The sequence below is a fragment of the Nomascus leucogenys genome, chromosome 3, assembly GCF_006542625.1.
Source record: "Nomascus leucogenys isolate Asia chromosome 3, Asia_NLE_v1, whole genome shotgun sequence".
Taxonomy (NCBI): domain Eukaryota; kingdom Metazoa; phylum Chordata; class Mammalia; order Primates; family Hylobatidae; genus Nomascus; species Nomascus leucogenys.
In genome coordinates this window covers 48,293,801-48,308,209 of record NC_044383.1, presented here as the reverse complement: position 1 = coordinate 48,308,209, position 14,409 = coordinate 48,293,801, and the positions used below count along the sequence as shown (strand labels likewise).

Below are 14,409 nucleotides of genomic sequence, written 5' to 3'. Positions count from 1 at the left end.
GACCTCTTAGAAGAAGTAGGTTTTGTTGGTTCAAATTCATCCCAGAGAGTGGGAACTGTGTGCAAAGTTTTGGAGCAGGAAATGCCATACCACTCTTACTCCTTATGAACATGTGAAGAATCAACCCTTGTTTGAAGGTGACATATCTTTTGCTATCCGTTAATACCCACATCCTTCAATTTTTATTACAAGAGAGAAAATGAGGGCAGGTATCAACCATACCAAATTATTCTATGGGATATCCTGTTTTCCATTTTACCTTGTATCAATACCTTACCAGATCAGACATGGCAGGGCTAATTACTGTATTCCCTCTCCTTTGATATAGCGTAGGCACTTCCAATGTAGCCTAAGTCATTAAGCCTTGACCAAAGAGCAAACAAGTCTCAGTTCCATAGTTTCATATGAAGAATTTTATCAAAAACTACTTACATTTTCCACTTTCATAGAATCACAAAATTGGTTATTGGAATATGAAAGCTAAATGACACTTCAAATTTATTGTGGTCAATTCCATCAATTTCCAGATGAGGAGACTTGAATCTCAGAATGGTTATGTGGTTTGCCCAGAGCTTCACGGCTAATTAAATCCCGGGCTTTTCATCCTGTGCTTTCCGCTGCATCAAATTTTCCTTATTTATTAAGCAAAATAATTATATCTCTGAGAGTTTATCTATCTCTAAATTCTATGATGTCTTTCTTTATAAATCTTGGAAAAAATCAAAGCCTGAAAGGCAGATTACAGCACTCTAATTTTGGTTCACAAAGGACCACACTAAACTGGCCTGCTGTGGTTCAAATGTAAAGTGCTAAATGGTAGAGCAAGTTAATGCCCTGGTTGTTTGCTGTTGGAGGTAAAAATATATCTGTAGGTCTCAGCCAAGTTCCTGTGGATATTTGTCCACATCCCCAAAATACCACACACACTTGGCAAGAATGGCAGATTACAGCCAAGCAAGGCCCAGATCTTGAATAGCAAGAGTATTTCGAGTAAAGAACAACATACAATGGCAAAGCTGTCATTCTTAGGTATGCCATTTATCTCCATAACGTTCTGTAATGTTGTTCTTTTCTCTTTGTTTCTTCTGCCTTTCCCCATCCTGTATTCCAAACTCTACAAAATTGCAAGAATCACTTTCATTTTGTTATATTTGAGATAGGATAAAAATTACAATGAAATAGTTCAGCTATTCATTGCATTTTCTTCTATGTTTCTATATTTTCCAAATTTTCTCTAAAGTGACAATATATATTAATTATAGAATGAACAAATAAACCTCCTTACAAACAATTTAGATTATTAAGGCACTGACAGCTAGAATTTTGAAATTGTCTCTCTAAAGTCATTCCAAGTTGTTTTCTTTCTGGTGTTTTATAGCCATTATATTGCTATTTGTTTTCCTTACAAGGGAACTTGAATGAGATGCTTAAATTTGCTGTTGGTAGACTTCTTTTGGAAAAAAAAAAAAAAAGCTGTATCATTGGAACTGGTGAATACTACTTCAGCATATTGGTGAAAACAGAGACTGGATATGGCAGCTATCTGAGCAACATATTATCCTAAGATGTTTAAATACAGCTTACTAAAAGTGATTAGGGCCACTAGATCTCCCTATTGACTTGGATTAATGCCATAATTCAGGAAAAAATTGGCTTTATGTATGAATGTTCACATTAAATTGATTGGCAAGATAGAATTTAAGACCAAATTCATTAAGAATTTCAGAATCTTGAAAGACATGCCTTCTAACTCAATGCTATTAAAGCTTTGATTGACAAATTCTTTTTTTAAATTTACCACACTTTAAACACATATTGTCAAACTTGCTTACTTGTTTTAAAGATGAGTTGAATTAAAGTCCTAAAATACCATTTAGCATGCAATAATGTTTACCCTATTGCAGACCTACTAGAGACACATTATAGTAGTCATATTGTAACTCTTGTACACTTAGAGAACGATGACAAGGAATCCCTCGTGCTTTTCCTTTCCAACTTGGACCTGGCAGAATGGCTCCCGCAAAGAAGGGTGGAGAGAAGAAAAAGGGCCGTTCTGCCATCAACGAAGTGGTGACCCGAGAATACATCATCAACATTCACAAGCGCATCCATGGAGTGGGCTTCAAGAAGAGTGCCCCTCAGGCACTCAAAGCAATTCAGAAAGTTGCCATGAAGGAAATGGGAACTCCAGATGTGGGCATTGATACCAGGCTCAACACAGCTGTCTGGGCCAAAGGAATAAGGAAAATCCCAAACCGAATCCGTGTTTGGTTGTCCAGAAAATGTAATGAGGATGAAGATTCACCAAATAAGCTCTATAGTTTGGTTACCTATGTACCTGTTAACCACTTTCAAAAATCTACAGATAGTGTGGATGAGAACTAATCACTGATCGTCAAATACCTCAAATAAAGTTATAAAATTGCAAAAAAAAAAAAAGATGACAAGAAGGAATACGTAAAGCGTTTTTAAAGAATTCTTTAAATTTGACGACAGTAGTCTAAAGACTCAAAGTGAAATTTACCAGGTTAAAGTCTTGGATCATTTTCCCATAAAAAATCCCTACCACTTCTTTTGATGAGAGTTGAATTGCGAGTCACAGAAACCTGTGCATCTCTGTCACTTTTTCGTATTCTGCTTCCTACCAAGCAGAATCATAGCTTGTTTCTCATATACTGCAACCCTCTCCCCCAAGATGTGACTCAAGGGAAAAAAGCATTCACCATATAAGGCAGCATCTATTAAGCACATTGTGCTGTGCTAGACCCTAGGCTAGGTGCTTTCAGGCCCTGTCTTACTAAGTCCTTATGGTAAAAGACCATCCATCTTTACAGATAATCCAAAGAACCTTCAGGAGGATTATTTGCTAGATATATGTAAATACAAAAGTATTAAACCATAGAGTTGCAGAGAAAATCTTCTAACTCCTGTAGCTGCAGCCATAGTGTGTTTAATCTATCATCATCAATATTCTGGCCCCAAGAGATATCAAACAGAGTTATTATCACCTTACCTAGGCTATAGAGAAAAGTCTGATCAAAAGCCTTCATATTGAAAATCTTTCTTGATTCCTTGATTGGCCTTTTGCCCTTCAAGTAGGAGAGGAAGCGCTTATGAGTCTCATTCACAAAAGAAAAAAACCACTTACTTTGAAATTTACTGGCAAGTCTTCAATATGTATGCTGATGTCCTAGAGGCTTTGTTGGTAACTTGAAACACTGGGTAACAAAAGTACTATTTCCCTTCTTCTCTTTATTTTTCCTTTCCCATTTTCCTTTGTTTATTTCCCTCTCTTTTTCTTCTCCACTCCACCTCTGTACGAGTGTGTGCATGTGTGTGCCTGTGGATATCCATTTGAGTTTATGGAATTGACTATACAGGTATTTTAGTCTAATGCAAGCATGAAATCAGAGGGGAAAATTGTAAAGAAGGAAACATGTATGCCTGGTGCCATCACCTCATCTCATTGTACCTCATATTACCTACCCTCTCTTCCCAGTGCTGCACCTGCCTGATGAGCAATGCCTTTGTCATGCTTCCTTGGCTGACCCTGCTTCCAACCTATTGTTCATCTGACAATTTGTTACTTAATTCACACTGTGTGCCAGTCTTGCGCTGGATGGACATTTTTCAGAAACTATTCTATGCTATGCATTCTTGGTTCTCTAGGTATGTTCAACCACACACTCTCATCAAGCTTTTTGGAGAAGGGGAGAGTTTGGTGGTCAAATAAGTTTGGAATTAAATCTAGAGGCTGAATCCAATCTGATTTCTCGTTCAAAACAAAACAGAAGCAGCTTTGATAGACATTCTTGTCACAATTTGGGAAATTTCAATATAAACTGGGTATTATATCATATTAGGAATTACTGTTATGCTTTTATGTTATTGTAATATAGTTATATAGAAAAATGGCCTTATTCTTAGGAGATATATGCCATGTTCAAGGGTGAAGTATTTCACGTGTCATGATGCCTGAAACTTATTTTCAAATGGTTTCAATAATCATAAATTTATCTGTAATATTAAAACTAATATATAAAAATATACAGTTCTGCAAAAAATGCTTTTATATATTATATATACATTTGTTACATACTATATGTTCATATAGTAAAAGTATATGTTTATTATCATTTACTACTATAAAACGAGTATATATATCATTTATAAATCAATATGTATATTATATTGTTATATATGAATATATTTATACACAATGTGTATTCTTATATATTATATATAATAAACATGAATATATAAATAGCATATAATGTAGTAATTTTTACTGAATTTATATATTGTATATATAAATATATTAATAAATACATAATATAAACACAAACCATTGCTGTGAAGATTAAGTAAATATATTTTTATTTTCTGAAATATGTTTACCTATTTTGACTAACCTTGGGCACATAGCATTTTGGAGTACTGGGAAATTAATTTGGATAGCATGAGGAAGAGAATGAAGTTAATTAATGAGAAATTCTATTCACGGGTAATTAAGGGTTGACTTTGAAGGACAGAAAATGTCCTTATGCACTAGACTTTCTGAAGCAGGAAAGACCAATTTGTGAGGGAGGAAGAGGGGGATGTTGCTCCTAGACCAATTTGGGGACTTCTAGACCTCTGCAGGAAGTACCTCACTCCTCACCGCACCCCTTAAACTACTGCTTACAGGGATTGCACTGCTAATTGCAGAGTGGTAAGGGTTGGGATACATGATGAAAAGGTTTGTTTTTGGAAAGAAACTTCCCTATTTCACTTAGATTATTGTGAAAGATGTTTCTGATGCAGGCAAATGAGCCAGGCAAAGACTCTGCATATCTGGTATAAAAAGCAAAATTCAAATATTAATGCTGATTATCCTAAAGAAATAAACACCCATAACAGTGACTCTGTAATGTGACTATGATAAGTAGGGTGTTACTGTTTTATTTCCTCTTCTTTGTCCTTGTGAGAAAGAGATGAAGATCGTATCTCCTCTTGGAAAAGTAATGGCCCAGAGGTAGTTCCTTTTTGGTCTTAGATATATTACATGACTTTAGTTAACTACCTTTGTTTCTCCATTTAAGAGATGGAGATAACAATAAAAATTTAGATTAAAGCATCCTTATGAATTATAAATTACGTATAAAAGTAATTATGAATTATAAACTACTTTGTAAAGCAAGCTGCTATATAAATGCTCAATAATATAGTCCTTTGCAGCACATGGCACCCCCTAACAGGAGCTTATTAAGAACTTTCAACTAAAGAGCTTCTGCACAGCAAAAGAAACTACCATCAGAGTGAACAGGCAACCTACAGAATGGGAGAAAATTTTTGCAACCTACTCATCTGACAAAGGGCTAATATCCAGAATCTACAATGAACTCCAACAAATTTACAAGAAGAAGTTTCTGTTTAACTAGGATTAATTCTTTCAAATTTTTTTTCCTCTAAAATGAACCCAGTACTATGACTGGGAAAACACTCATATAATATTTTTATAATGCAAGAAACATCAAATCCAATGATTGTACCCTATTCTTTCTTTTGATATCGCTTTTTCTAAAACAGAACTGAAATTAACTTCAAAAGGTGTCCTGCAGTCAGAGGAGAAACAAGGTGATTGGAGGCCTGAGCACGGGATCTCCTTGTAATCACTTAGAACCAGAGAAAGAGGGTTAATTTAATGAGCTGGAAAAGCAGTACCTTACTGAGATGGCACAGAGAAAGGTGCCCAGACATTAATATAAACATGGATATAAATTCTCCATTCACATAGTAGGTATCAGGAATTATATTAAGCACCCTTTGTAAGTTATATGTTTTAATCCTTACATCTGTCTTTTGAGGAAGACACTATATTTCCCAAATTATAGATGAGAAAACTGAGACTCTAAGTAGTTGAGCAATTTAGTCAAGTTCACATGGTTGGTACATGACAGAGCTAGGATTTGATTACAGGTATTTCTCTGCACAGAATTTCTGTGGATGAGAACCTGAATTAAAAGCTAAGCCACATAAATTAAAAACTAAACCACAGAATGTTAAAAACTAAAGACTGCGTATGGGCATTTTCCATAACAAAATACTTTACATTCTTATTATCCCAGAAAGTCTCTTGTGAGATCACAATAACTATTTCTTGTTGAATATGATATTATGACAAAGCATTTTGCCAACTTAGCTTAGCAGAAAACCCATTATGCTACTTATCTAAATAAGTTGCATTTCTTTCTTCAAAGTAAAGACTTCATATGACTATTAAACATCAATTAAGCTTTATACTGACCATATACTATAATATTTTGCATTATACAATAATGGGCATTTTATGAAAAAGAGCTAAGAGAGGGTACAGTATTTGCTCTCTAGAGAGGTCCACAATCTGAAAGATGTGTCAGACAAAGTTTAAAATGTTGAGCTCTGTGTCTAAGAGACAATGTCAGTTAACTACCTGAGAAAACATATATTACCCAGGATGTAACTAAAACACCATTCAAAAAATGTCCCCATTTGCTTGCACACATTGAATTAATGCATATGAGAGAAAAGATCTAATTTCTTTATTTCCATTTTCTTGCCTCCATTCAAATGATACCTCACCAAACTGGAAAAGAGAGGACAGAAATAAAATCTGAGTTATAACAAAGAAAGCATCAAGCCTCATAAAGTAAGTTTAATTTTGTGAACCTAGAAGAATGACACCCAATACCGGGAGCTTTTAGAAACACGATAAATTTGGAGAAGTGCAGAAGACTGATGATGGGCAGTTGTCACTTTTTTTTTAATGGTGTGCATTCCTAACACTGCAAACTAATAAATTTACTCAATTCCCAGGAACAATTCTAAAACAGTGAATTAAATTGATACTTTCACTAAAAGTACATCATGCAAGACATTGCTTTATTCTTCTTATTTGTTATGATCACATGTAATATATGGTCACAGTAAATTATAAATTATGTTATAATTTACTAAATCAGTAAATTAAGGAAATGTGAGTATAGTGAATTTTGATTTCAACAATACAATGAACAAAGCCTAACACTGTTTCTTTGGAATGGAGAAGATATATCATGACAGAAGAACCAGCATATATGTTCTCATGACCCCATGTTCATAATCTCTGGACAGAAGCACGGGTTTGAGAGTGACAGGGGAGTTGGTATGCCCTGCAGGGGAACCAGTCCTGCCCCTACCTCAGACACTTACAAAAGCCATCCTTTTCTGCCATTTGCAGAAAAAATAGATTAAGTGTAGAGATTTAAAATGGCCATGATATGAAGGGTGTTCTGGAATTATGCAAAGCCTATTGTACACAACTATAAGCATTAGCTATTGTGTGATGCTTCAATCTGAAAATTTTGTAGACTGAATGCCAGGTAATGTGTATTTATCTCACTCTTTCAATCTATTTACTGAATAAGAACATTCATTTGGGCCAGGTGTGGTGGCTCACCCCTGTAATTCCAGCACTTTGGGAGGCTGAGGCAGGCAGATCACCTGAGGTCAGAAGTTCGAGACCAGCCTGGCCAACATGGCAAAACCCCGTCTCTATTGAAAAGACAAAAATTAGCTGGGCATGGTGGCGGGCCCCTGTAATCCTAGCTACTCTGGAGCCTGAGGCAGAAGAATCGCTTGAACCCAGGAGGTGGAGGTTGCAGTGAGCCGAGATGGGGTCATTACGACAGAGCAAGACTCTGTCTCAAAAAAAAAAAAAAAATTCTTTGTTTCTTTATCTAGCTTAGTAGATGCCAAACTTTATTCTTTCCTACCCTTTTTAAAGTGTATATAGTTATAATAAGAATGAATCACTGTACTAATATATTATTCACCACGTAAAAAACTGAAAGTGAAATTTTTAATAACACACCCACACACAAAAACCCATAAACAGAAATTCTAGTATTTTCTTCCTCCAATATCTTACTTCGAAGGTTATGGATTTAGATCTCCTAGGCTACAAATGACAGAATGAAGCTGGTTCTCGTTTCTTGTCAGAAACAGCATATTTTTTACTAAGACCTTGTCTGAATGTGTGTGTATATGAGCATGTGTATGCTTCTGTAGTCACCCAGGTGAGAGTGTGTAGGGGAGATTCGCATGCAGAAGCTATTAAAGACATAATAGATTTTTTAGAATATTTTATTTGTCCATCTCCAGGTGCTTTTTCAATGTGAAGTCATATTGGTAAACTTACAAGGCTGAATGTTTCAGTTATTCATGCCTAATTTTTCAGGGATGGCCTGGCCTCTAAAAAGCATGCTATTTCCACTAGATAAAATCAACAACCTAAGTTAAGCACTGAGTTAATTGCACCATTTGTCTCAGAGATGATTTCCTACTCTGAGGAGCCCACAAAAACCAGGATCTGCCTTTTTTTTCTTTTTTCTTTTTTTTTTTGAGACGGAGTCTTGCTCTTTCGCCCAGGCCGGACTGCAGTGGCACTATCTCGGCTCACTGCAAGCTCCGCCTCCCAGGATCAAGTGATTCTCCTACCTCAGCCTCCCGAGTAGCTGGGACTACAGGCGCCTGCCACAGCGCCCTGCTAATTTTTTGTATTTTTAGTAGAGACGGGATTTCACCATGTTAGCCAGGATGGTCTCGATCTCCTGACCTCTTGATCCGCCCACCTCGGCCTCCCAAAGTGCTGGGATTACAGGCGTGAGCCACCGCGCCCGGCCAGGATCTGCCATTTCTGAGCCATTTCTTTGCTTCTGTGCTGCATAAGGATGGCCTCAAAAGTATTCTGCAGATAGTGATGGCTCTGGTTCCTTAACATCCTGTTCTATCTCAGTTACTATGAATGTGGGAAAAAGAGCCCTATGATTCATTTCACTCTCTCAAATGCAGTACAACATGCAAGCCATACTTATTATCAGTCTGTATGTCACTGGGTACACAGGAGGATGAACAGTTTTATATTTAATCTGGGGCTTGTTTTGAATAATCTCATGGTTGACATGTGTACTCTGGAGTCAGAGTTGAGGATTGAATTCTTTCTCTGTCATTTTACAAGCTGTGTGACCTTGAGCATTGAAGTTATTTAAATTTTCAAAGCTTCACTTTCCCTTTTCTATAAAATGAGGAATGTTAATATTGCACAACCAACACCGCAGGGTTATTACAATTACTAAACACGATAATTAATAAAATGCAGCTTCTGTAATGACCAGCACCGTAGTTAATCTCAATAAATATTAGCTATTGCTATTAGCATAATTATACGAGCATAATCTTATCCAAAAACCTCGAGGCCAAACGTTTTCCTGAATTCAGTGTTTTTTGGATTTAAGAAAGGCAATACTGTATAGTGAATGCAGGGCATATTACATAACAGTCCCTGCAGCATCTGCAGCAGATCAAGTTTTGATATTACATCAACGTTGAATTTTATGAATTTTGGAATTGTAAAGAAGAGGCTGCAGATCTGTATTGCTGTCCATTTAAATTCTTACTCAAAATAGAAGCATGGTAGCAAAAATCCACTTTCTTCTCTTTTGAATTTGCTCATAACACCATTAAACTCTTTTTAAAACATTCTGCTACCTTTGTTTCCAGCAGCATTTCCGTTGCTTGCCTGATATGAATCACCTGGTTTGCTTATTAAAAACATTGCTTTCAAGGTCTGTCTTAAGATTTGTAATTCAGTAGATGTGAAAGTGAGGTTCCAGATTTTGACTTTTTTTTTGTTTGTTTACCTGCACCTTTTTTTTTATTATTATACTTTAAGTTTTAGGGTACATGTGCACAATGTGCAGGTTTGTTACATATGTATCCATGTGCCATGTTGGTGTGCTGCACCCATTAACTCGTCATTTAGCATTAGGTATATCTCCTAATGCTATCCCTCCCTGCTCCCCCCACCCCACAGCAGTCTCCAGTGTGTGATGTTCCCCTTCCTGTGTGCATGTGTTCTCATTGTTCAATTCTCACCTATGAGTGAGAGCATGCAGTATTTGGTTTTTTGTCCTTGTGATAGTTTGCTGAGAATGATGGTTTCCAGTTTCATCCATGTCCCTACAAAGGACATGAACTCATCATTTTTTATGGCTGCATAATATTCCATGGTGTATATGTGCCACGTTTTCTTAATCCAGTCTATCATTGTTGGACATTTGGGTTGGTTCCAACTCTTTGCTATTGTGAATAGTGCTGCAATAAACATTCATGTCCATGTGTCTTTATAGCAGCATGATTTATAATCCTTTGGGTATATACCCAGTAATGGGATGGCTGGGTCAAATGGTATTTCTAATTCAAGACCCCTGAGGAATCGCCGCACTGACTTCCACAATAGTTGAACTAGTTCACAGTCCCACCAACAGTGCAAAAGTGTTCCTATTTCTCCACATCCTCTCCAGAACCTGTTGTTTCCTGACTTTTTAATGATTGCCATTCTAACTGGTGTGAGATGGTATCTCATTGTGGTTTTGATTTGCATTTCTCTGATGGCCAGTGATGATGAGCATTTTTGCATGTGTTTTTTGGCTGCATAAATGTCTTCTTTTGAGAAGTGTCTGTTCATGTCCTTTGCCCACTTTTTGATGGGGTTGTTTGTTTTTTTCTTGTAAATTTGTTTGAGTTCATTGTAGATTCTGGATATTAGCCCTTTGTCAGATGAGTAGGTTGCAAAAATTTTCTCCCATTCTGTAGGTTGCCTGTTCACTCTGATGGTGGTTTCTTTTGCTGTGCAGAAGCTCTTTAGTTTAATTAGATCCCATTTGTCAATTTTGGCTTTTGTTGCCATTGCTTTTGGTGTTTTAGACATGAAGTCCTTGCCCATGCCTATGTCCTGAATGGTATTGCCTAGGTTTTCTTCTAGGGTTTTTATGGGTTTAGGTCTAACATGTAAGTCTTTAAACCATCTTTAATTAATTTTTGTGTATGGTGTAAGGAAGGGATACAGTTTCAGCTTTCTGCATATGGCTGGCCAGTTTCCCCAGCACCATTTATTAATAGGGAATCCTTTCCCCATTTCTTCTTTTTGTCAGGTTTGTCAAAGATCAGATAGTTGTAGATATGTGGCATTATTTCTGAAGGCTCTGTTCTGTTCCATTGGTCTATATCTCTGTTTTGGTACCAGTACCATGCTGTTCTGGTTACTGTAGCCTTGTAATATAGTTTGAAGTCAGGTAGCATCATGCCTCCAGCTTTGTTCTTTTGGCTTAGGATTGACTTGACAATGCAGGCTCTTTTTTGGTTCCATATGAACTTTAAAGTAGGTTTTTCCAATTCTCTGAAGAAAGTCATGGGTAGCTTGATGGGGATGGCATTGAATCTATAAATTACCTTGGGCTGTATGGCCATTTTCATGATATTGATTCTTCCCACCCATGAGCATGGGAAGTTCTTCCATTTCTTTGTATCCTCTTTTATTTCATTGAGCAGTGGTTTGTAGTTCTCCTTGAAGAGGTCCTTCACTCCCTTGTAAGTTGGATTCCTAAGTATTTTATTCTCTTTGAAGCAATTGTGAATGGGAGTTCACTCATGATTTGGCTCTTTGTTTGTCTGTTATTGGTGTATAAGAATGCTTGTGATTTTTGCACATTGATTTTGTATCCTGAAACTTTGCTGAAGTTGCTTATCAGCTTAAGGAGATTTGGGGCTGAGACAATGGGGTTTTCTAGATATACAATCACGTCATCTGCAAACAGGGATAATTTGACTTCCTGTTTTCCTAATTGAATGCCCTTTATTCCCTTCTCCTGCTTGATTGCCCTGGCCAGAACTTCCAACATTATGTTGAATAGGAGTGGTGAGAGAGGGCATCCCTGTCTTGTGCCTGTTTTCAAAAGGAATGCTTCCAGTTTTTGCCCATTCAGTATGATATTGGCTGTGGGTTTGTCATAGATAGCTCTTATTATTTTGAGATACATCCCATCAATACCTAATTTATTGAGAGTTTTTAGCATGAAGGTTGTTGAATTTTGTCAAAGGCCTTTTCTGCATCTATTGAGATAATCATGTGGTTTTTGTCTTTGGTTCTGTTTATATGCTGGATTACATTTATTGATTTGCGTATGTTGAACCAGCCTTGCATCCCAGGGATGAAGTCCACTTGATCATGGTGGATAAGCTTTTTGATGTGTTGCTGGATTCGGTTTGCCAGTATTTTATTGAGGATTTTTGCATCAATGTTCATCAAGGATATTGGTCTAAAATTTTCTTTTTTTTGTTGTGTCTCTGCCAGGCTTTGGTATCAGGATGATGCTGGCCTCATAAAATGAGTTAGGGAAGATTCCCTCTTTTTCTGTTGATTGGAATAGTTTCAGAAGGAATGGTACCAGTTCCTCCTTGTACCTCTGGTAGAATTCGGCTGCAAATCCATCTGGTCCTGGACTTTTTTTTGTTGGTAAGCTATTAATTATTGCCTCAATTTCAGAGCCTGTTATTGGCCTATTCAGAGATTCAACTTCTTCCTGGTTTAGTCTTGGGAGAGTGTATGTGTCGAGGAATTTATCTATTTCTTCTAGATTTTCTAGTTTATTTGCGTAGAGGTGTTTATAGTATTCTCTGATGGTAGTTTGTATTTCTGTGGGATCAGTGATGATATCCCCTTTGTCATTTTTTATTGCATCTATTTGATTCTTCTATCTTTTCTTCTTTATTAGTCTTGCTAGTGGTCTATCAATTTTGTTGATCTTTTCAAAAAAACAGCTCCTGGATTCATTGATTTTTTGAAGGGTTTTTTGTGTCTCTATTTCCTTCAGTTCTGTTCTGATCTTAGTTATTTCTTGCCTTCTGCTAGCTTTTGAATGTGTTTGCTCTTGCTTCTCTGGTTCTTTGAAGTGTGATGTTAGGGTGTCAATTTTAGATCTTTCCTGATTTCTCTTGTGGGCATTTAGTGCTATAAATTTCCCTCTACACACTGCTTTGAATGTGTCCCAGAGATTCTGGTATGTTGTGTCTTTGTTCTCATTGGTTTCAAAGAACATCTTTATATCTGCCTTCATTTCGTTACGTACCCAGTAGTGATTCAGGAGCAGGTTGTTCAGTTTCCATGTAGTTGAGCGGTTTTGAGTGAGTTTCTTAATCCTATGTTCTAGTTTGATTGCACTGTGGTCTGAGAGACAGTCTGTTATAATTTCTGTTCTTTTACATTTGCTGAGGAGTGCTTTACTTCCAACTATGTGGTCAATTTTGGAATAGGTGTGGTATGGTGCTGAAAAGAATGTATATTCTGTTGATTTGGGGTGGAGAGTTCTGTAGATGTCTATTAGGTCTGCTTGGTGCAGAGCTGAGTTCAATTCCTGGATATCCTTGTTAACTTTCTGCCTCGTTGATCTGTCTAATGTTGACAGTGGGGTGTTAAAGTCTCCCATTATTATTGTGTGGGAGTCTAAGTCTCTTTGTAGGTCACTAAGGACTTGCTTTATGAATCTGGATGCTCCTGTATTGGGTGCATCTATATTTAGGATAGTTAGTTCTTCTTGTTGAATTGATCCTTTTACCATTATGTAATGGCCTTCTTTGTCTCTTTTGATCTTTGTTGGTTTAAAGTCTGTTTTATCAGAGACTAGGATTGCAACCCCTGCCTTTTTTTGTTTTCCATTTGCTTGTTAGATCTTCCTGCATCCCTTTATTTTGAGCCTATGTGTGTCTCTGCATGTGAGATGGGTTTCCTGAATACAGCACACTGATGGGCCTTGAATCTTTATCTAATTTGCCAGTCTGTGCCTTTTAATTGGAGCATTTAGTCCATTTACATTTAAGGTTAGTATTGTTATGTGTGAATTTGATCCTGTCATTATGATGTGAGCTGGTTATTTTGCTCCTTAGTTGATGCAGTTTCTTCCTAGTCTTGATGGTCTTTACAATTTGGCATGTTTTTGCAGTGGCTGGTACTGCTTGTTCCTTTCCATGTTTAGTGCTTCCTTCAGGAGCTCTTTCAGGGCAGGCCTGGTGGTGACAAAATCTCTCAGCATTTGCTTGTCTGTAAAGGATTTTATTTCTGCTTCACTTATGAAGCTTAATTTGGCTGGATATGAAATTCTGGGTTGAAAATTCTTTTCTTTAAGAATGTTGAATATTGGCCCCCACACTCTTCTGGCTTGTAGAGTTTCTGCCAAGAGATCAGCTGTTAGTCTGATGGGCTTCCCTCTGTGGGTAACCCGACCTTTCTCTCTGGCTGCCCTTAACATTTTTTCCTTCATTTCAACTTTGGTGAATCTGGTAATTATGTGTCTTGGAGTTGGTCTTCTCGAGGAGTATCTTTGTGGTGTTCTCTGTATTTCCTGAATTTGAATGTTGGCCTGCCTTGCTAGATTGGAGAAGTTCTCCTAGATAATATCCTGCAGAGTGTTTTCCAACTTGGTTCCATTCTCCCTGTCACTTTCAGGTACACCAATTAGACGTAGATTTGGTCTTTTCACATAGTCCCATATTTCTTGGAGGCTTTGTTTGTTTCTT

General features: G+C 37.0%; 1 pseudogene; it reads left to right on the top strand.

Moving 5' to 3' along the window:
- The first annotated feature begins 1,976 nt into the window (after positions 1-1,976).
- LOC100597371 lies at positions 1,977-2,385 on the top strand (annotated as a pseudogene).
- The last annotated feature ends 12,024 nt before the right edge of the window (positions 2,386-14,409 follow it).